The sequence below is a fragment of the Aethina tumida genome, chromosome 4 (assembly GCF_024364675.1).
Source record: "Aethina tumida isolate Nest 87 chromosome 4, icAetTumi1.1, whole genome shotgun sequence".
Classification (NCBI taxonomy): Eukaryota; Metazoa; Arthropoda; class Insecta; order Coleoptera; family Nitidulidae; genus Aethina; species Aethina tumida.
Window position 1 is genome coordinate 20,133,711 of NC_065438.1, and position 7,881 is coordinate 20,141,591.

The window sequence follows — 7,881 nt, forward strand, 5'->3', positions numbered from 1 at the left end:
TAGATAACGTCATATCCGGAGGTCGAGCTGTCAAATTCCGGAAATAGTCCGGGACTCCGGGCGCTTTACGGGCGTGATAAAAAATACAATGTATGCTCCTTTCGACAATAAACGTCAGACCACCTTCGCGCCCGCACCACCTTTACAAAACCCCAGATTGGAACGACTTCGGAATTTCTGCCGGTCTTAAACAATCCAGAAATTGGATTCTCGAATCTCGATGACGGGAAATCGATTTTTTTTTGGAGGGGTTTAGGGAAACCTATTGCTAATATAAATATTAAAATTATTTTGTTATAATCATTTAATAACAAATCATTATACTTTAAAATAATTGTATAATAATATGGATGGCAAATTAATAAAACAATTAAATATAAAAAAATTAATTAAAAATTTCAAATTTACGGTGATAACAGATGAAATATTGTATAATAACATATTTATTATAAAAATAACTAATGGTTTTTGTCGTTTTAACCTTACAAAATATTTTATTTATTCCATTAATTAATTTAATCTAATAAACAATCTGGAAAACTATGAATTTATGATAAAAACTTCTTTTTTTTTATAAAATGTTGTTAAGAGATGAAAATGTTCATTTTTAAGATTGTCAAGAGTTAATTCATTAATAATACTAGAATATCAATAAAGTAAAAAAGTTAAATATTGGATTTGATATTCTTAAAAATCTTCATATTTAAAGCTTTTTAATAGCTTCATTAGTTAGTTTTTATAAAAAGTTGTTAAGAAATGATTTATTAATGTAATTAGAAAATCATTAAGATAAAATAAGAAGTTAAATATTGAATTTGATATTTTTAAAAATCTTCTTTTTTTCTTAATAGATTAATTAGTTAGTTTTTATAACAAGTTGTTAAGATATTTATTAATATAATTAGAAAATCAATAAAATAAAATAATAAGTTAAATATTGGATTTGACTTATTACTTCTTAATGGATTAATCAGTTAGTTCTTTATAAAATGTTGTTAAGAGGTGATTTATTAATATAATTAGAATGAATGAATGAAATAAAATAAAAGGTTAATTATTGGATTTAATAAGAAATAAAAAAATAGTAAGTTAAATATTGGAATTGATATTTTTAAAAATCTTCATTTTTAAAGCTTCTTAATAGCTTAATTAATTAGTTTTTATAAAAAATTGTTAATAGATTGTTTATTAATATAATTAGAAAATCAATGAAATAAAATAAAAGGTTAAATATTGGATTTAATAAGAAATAAAAAAATAGTAAGTTAAATATTGGAATTGATATTTTTAAAAATCTTCATTTTTAAAGCTTCTTAATAGCTTAATTAATTAGTTTTTATAAAAAATTGTTAATAGATTGTTTATTAATATAATTAGAAAATCATTAATATAAAATAAAATCTTCATTTTCAAGAGTTAATTTATTAATAATATTAGAATATATATATATCTAAGTAAAAAAAATTAAATATTGGATTATATATTCTTAAAAATCTTCATATTTAAAGTTTCTTAATAGCTTCATTAGTTAGTTTTTAAAAAAACTTGTTAAGCGCTAATTTATTAATATAATTAGAAAATCAATAAGATAAAATAATAAGTTAAATATTGCATTTCATATTTTTAAAAAATTTTCTTTTTAAAGCATCTTAATAATTTAATTAATTAGTTGTCTTTAAAAATTATTTAGATATAATTTAATAATTAATAATAATTGATTAATGAAAATCAATAAGATAAAATACAAATTTAAATACTGGATTATATATTCTTAAAAAGAATTCTAAAACTATTTAACTTTTTAAAATATACTTTACAGAATATTTTATTTTATTTATTCCATTAATTAATTTAATAATAAACAATCTGGAAAAGTAGATGAAATTATGATAAAAACTTTATTTTTGAAACTCTTTAAAGGTTTAGACATTTTTATAAAAACAAAAAGTAAAAATACTTCTTAAAAACTTGTTTAAACCTTTTGTTAGTACAGTAATTATTACAATATTAACTCATTATTAATTTAATTAAAAAATCAGTCATAATTAAAATATTAAAAATTTCGTTTGTTGTTGTAAAAAGTTATTAAAATATATTTTTTAATATACAATAATTAGAAAATTAATAAGATATAAAAAACAAAGAAATACGTAATTATTTGTTTCTAAAACTCTTCATTTTTAAAGCTTCTTAACAGATTAATTAGTTATTTTTTATAAAGTTATAAGTTTTTACGAGATAAATTATAAATATTAATTAGAAAATTAATAAAATAAAATAAAAAGTTAAGTATTGGATTTGATATTTTTAACAATACTTATTTTTAAAGCTAATAAGCTAAAATAAAATCTTCATTTTTAAAATTGTAAAGAGATAATTTTTTAATAATATTAGAATATCAATATAGTAAAAAAAGTTAAACATTGGATTTGAAATTCTTAAAATTCTTAATATTTAAAGCTTTTTAATAGCTTCATTAGTTAGTTTTCATAAAAAGTTGTTAAGAAATGATTTATTAATGTAATTAGAAAATCAATAAGATAAAATAAGAAGTTAAATATTGAATCTGATATTTTTAAAAATCTTCTTTTTTAAAGCTTCTTATATAGATTAATTAGTTAGTTTTTATAACAAGTTATTAAGAGATAATTTATTAATTTAATTAGAAAATCAATAAAATAAAATAATAAGTTAAATATTGGATTTGATTTATTACTTCTTAATAGATTAATCACTTAGTTTTTTATAAAATGTTGTTAAGAGGTGATTTATTAATATAATTAGAAAATCAATGAAATAAAATAAAAGGTTAAATATTGGATTTAATAAGAAATAAAAAATAGTATGTTAAATATTGGAATTGATATTTTTAAAAATCTTCATTTTTAAAGCTTATTAATAGCTTAATTAGTTAGTTTTTATAAAAAATTGTTAATAGATTGTTTATTAATATAATTAGAAAATCATTAATATAAAATAAAATCTTCATTTTCAAGAGTTAATTTATTAATAATATTATAAAATTAAATATTGGATTTTATATTCTTAAAAATCTTCATATTTAAAGTTTATTAATAGCTTCATTAGTTAGTTTTAAAAAAAAACTTGTTAAGAGCTAATTTATTAATATAATTAGAAAATCAATAAGTTAAAAAATTTCCTTTTTAAAGCATCTTAATAACTTAATTAATTAGTTGTCTTTAAAAATTATTTAGATATAATTTAATAATTAATAATAATTGGTTAATAAAAATCAATAAGATAAAATACAAATTTCAATACAGGATTATATATTTTTAAAAAGAATTTTAAAACTATTTAACTTTTTAATAGCTTAGTTGGTTAGTTTTATATAAAAAGTTATTAAGATATATTTTATTAACATAATTAGAATAGATCAATAAGATAAAATATAGTTTTAACATTTTAACGTTCTTAAAAACTTTATTAGTATAGTTGAACAATAAGGTAAAATACAAAGTTAAATAATATTAGATTTAATATTTTTCAAATATCTCAATTTAAAAACTTAAAATACAAAGTAGAATTTAACATTCTTAAAATCTTCATTTTTAAAACTATTACTTTAGTTAGTTTGTTTTTTATAAAAAGTTATTGAGATATATTTTATCAATATAATTATAAAATCAGTAAGATAAAATGTAATGTTAAATTATACTTTTCATATTGTTAAAAAAGTTCAATTATAAAACATCTTAATAGTTGGTTAGTTTTCTATAAAAAGTTATTAAGAGATATTTTATTAAAATATTTAGAAAATCAATATAAAGTTATAAGCAATCTATTAACTTAATTGATTATTTTTTTATAAAAAAATATCGAGAGATATTTTATTAATATGATAAGAAAATCAATAAGATAAAATACTGGATTGAATATTTTTAAATAAAAATAATTTTTAAAGCTATTTAGTAATAGCTTAGTTAATTAGTTTTTAATGAAAATGTATTAAAACATGTTTTACTAATATAAGTAGAAAATCACTAAGTAAAATACACAAGTTAATATTGTCTTTAATAAATTTTATTCACTGAAAAAGAACTTAAAAATTATTTGAAATTACTTTTGTGTATTCCTTTTCTTTTTGCAAAACGGGATAATAACATAATTGACCTGTAAAAATCGGTGTGGTATTAAATTTTATAAATTTGGTGTCGTTACTTTTTTTCACGTTAATTTATAATGACCCGTGGCGGATTTTGTCAAGTTTAATAGGTGTGGATAAGTTGAATCAATTACACTCCATTGTCAATGTAATTCGTTTCAATCTTCAAACAAAAGATACTGTGGGAAATCAATCCGATTTTTTGTAAATAATTTGTTTTAAAAGCACCCAATTTTTTCATTATTATTATATCTGCAACAGTAATTAAGATGACGAATAAGTCGAAGATATGGAACCGTGACAAAATTAATAATTACAACAGACATCGTAATTAGGTAAGGTGTTAAAAAACGCTCGCACAGCCGATGATTAATTTGTGATCGACGATTATACATCCTGCGGCAACGGAAATTGGTCCGAACGTCGCTTGCGTGCAGCCATTTTTAATCAATCATTAAACATTTTTTTTTATCCTTCACTCCCATCCACCGACACATCGATAGTACAGAAACGATTTTTCATCGGGCAAGAAATTAACCGAAAACTCCCCGAACGCCTCGAACGGGGCCAAAACAGCCATTATTTATGGGTTTGACTGGAAATATTACCGTGACAAATTCAAGGTGTTAAAAATATAATCGCCGTGCGGGGGCTTCGTGGAAGCCGCCTATAAAACTCCTAGAACGCATCCGTTCTAACACCATTAAGAAAATAAATTGGCACCACGTTTCGACACACGGTAAGACAACTATGGTATTACCATTAATTAAACATCGATCATTAAAATGCCATTTCCAACGAAAACGGGGCCTCAAAAATCATCATTATTAATGCAAATCAACAAACAGATATTGCAGTGCCGGTTACACAACACCAAATAATGTTTGTAATGAATTATAATTATGTATAAAATTTAATTAATAATCATTAAGCTCTCAGGGAAGTTGTTCGATTTACGGCCTTGATTCAATCAATGTTTTTTACTTAATTTACTAATAACACAGGTATATATTTAATTTTCAAGGTGCACCTGTCTAATCCTTCGGAGATTTGCCGCAACATGGATTATTGGTGATAAAATTTACGACCAAGATTTTGGCATAATCCTAATTTCGAGTTAATAACACAATAAATAATTTCGTGGAGGAATAAAAAGTACCGTTAATGCCCATTTAATGACGGGCGTAAATATTTTGACAGATCGAATCATCAAAAAACTGCATAGAACGTTGATCATCAGAAAAGGATAAGTTGCTCGTGGATGTGACAAATTAACGGATATTTCGTTGATGCCATTATCGACGAGGGATTAACTTGTAAACACACTGTTAGAATGCTTTTACAGTGCTTCGCTCCAATCCGTACAACAATTACGTAATTATCAGTACCAGATAATCAGTTATGAACCTTTTATGTTACCTACTTACCAAATATGTTTGTTTGTTGATGTTCGTTGTGTAAACGATGAAAGGAAAGTTACTGATGGCTCGCTTTTACTGTAGGTTTAAATTGGATAGTTTCCGAGATGATGGGGCCTAATCTGAAAGAGAAGAGTTTCTTCAATCAGTAAAATTAGACAGCAGGACATAAAATTGATTAGTTGGCGATGTTGGATTTTTCGATTTCGCCAGAAAACTGGATGAAGAACGTGCGAGAGGGCGAAAATGGCGCAGCTCCGAAACTCGTCGCCGGTGAATATCGGCGGGTCATTAGATATTCGTGTTTGTAAATTTGCAGACGGTAATCACGGGGTCGGTGCTCAAACACGGCTCGTTCGACGGGGTTTAAAACTATGTCAACACGAGGCAAATTGTGCATACAGTCATTGTTGGAGGCGGCCATCAAAGATGCATGACCCGGGGTAGATTACTGCGACTACGGTTCGCCCGTTGCCGTCCTGCCCCTCCGCGTTCCGCGTTTCTGTTTGGTTTTAATACATTTTCAATGAACACGTGAAAGAATGTTTAACGTGCGCGTATCTTGAATCTACAGTTTTAAATTACACAGCTCCCGAGCCTCCCGGAGCTCCGCTGACCCTGACACATCTGTCTCTCTTGGCGTGCGCGTTTCTGTCTTGTGCCGCAAGGTTAGTTTGTCACACAGATTTATCTATGGTGATTTTCGAACATTGTTCTTCGTTGCTGCTTTCTATTTACTTGTAAATTTTACGCGGCTTGGGCGATTTATTGTTTTCGTTTTGCGTCAAAATGTTTCTAACAATGAAGACCGTATCGCTAGCTAGATCAGTGTGTATTTATAACTATTGTACAATTTCTTCATCAATTTTAGAAGATGAGCTAAAGAGAACAATCTTCTCCATCAAAATTCGATGACAAAAGTTATTAGAGACTACTTACATTAATTAAATGGAGTGTATCCAAGATGGGGAATCATTCAATATTCTTAAAATTATTGCATGTTTTCCACCAACTTTGGTTTTCCTATCAAAATTTTACTAGAAAACCAAAGTTGATGGACTGAGTTTGCAGCTGATGGAGACTACTAAACTGTTTTATATTAATTAAATAAAAGGCATAATATTTTCGAGATGATTCGATTCTTAAGTGTTTTTTAAATATTTATAAAACTATTGTAACTCTTGTTCATCAATTTTAGAAGATAACAATATTCTCCATTTAAAATTCTTGTTTCAGTACAAAGATTGTTAAAGAGTTTGCAGCTTATGAAGACTACTAAGACATCTTACATTCATTAGGTGCATCCAATTTGAAGATAAAGAATCATTCGATTTTCTTTTTAAATATTCTTATAAATGTTTTCATCAATTTTAAAAGATGAAGTGAAGAAAACAGTTTTTTCTATCAAAATTTTACTAAACAACAAATGTTAATAGAGTGTTGGCAGCTCATGAATACTAAAAACTGTTTAAAATTAAATTAACTGTTTAAATTAAATTAATTAAATAAAAGGCATAAAATTTTGGAGATAAGAAAACATTCTTAAATGTTTTTGAAATATTTATAAAACTATTGTATCTCTCCTTTAACAATTTTAGAAAATGAACTAAAGAGCATGAATAGCGTTCTCCATTTAAAATTCTTGTTTCAGTACAAAGTTTGTTAAAGAGTTTGTAGGTCGTCTTAGACAATTAAGTAGATCCAGTTTTTTCAGCCCGTTTTTGAATATTCTTAAAATTATTGTTCTTTTGTTCATTAATTTTGGAAGATGAAGTGAAGAAAACAATTTTGATGAAATTAATTAAATAAAAGGCATAAAGTTTTGGAGATGAGAAATCATTCGTAGATGTTTTTTAAATATTCTTAAAATTATTGTAACATTTCTTCACCAATTTTAGAAGATGAACTATAAAGAAGAGTGTTTATAAACATTTTATGAAATCTAATTAATGTTTTATTTTGTTTCCATTTTTATGGTATAGTGCTATCGGTCTTTAATTGACAACTTTATTAATCCTTATTGTTTTGATTTAATGTTCTTAAAAGACAATCAAATGGTATTGATGAAATTAAATACTTAAATTTCTCTTCCTTTCGTTTTTTCACCTCCTTGTTATTCATTTCTCTTCTCTTTGCTTCGCTCTACTTTTCTTCTCTTCTTTCCGCTTCTTTTCTCTTCGCTCAGTTTTCTTCTCATTCCTTCTCTTCCCCTCTCTATCCTTCGCTTCGCTCAGTTTTTCTTCTCTATCCTTCTGTTCTCTTCGATTTTCTTCTCTTCCCTTCCTTTCACTTCGCTCAGATTTTCTTGTCTTCTCTTCTTTTCGCTCCTCTTCTGTT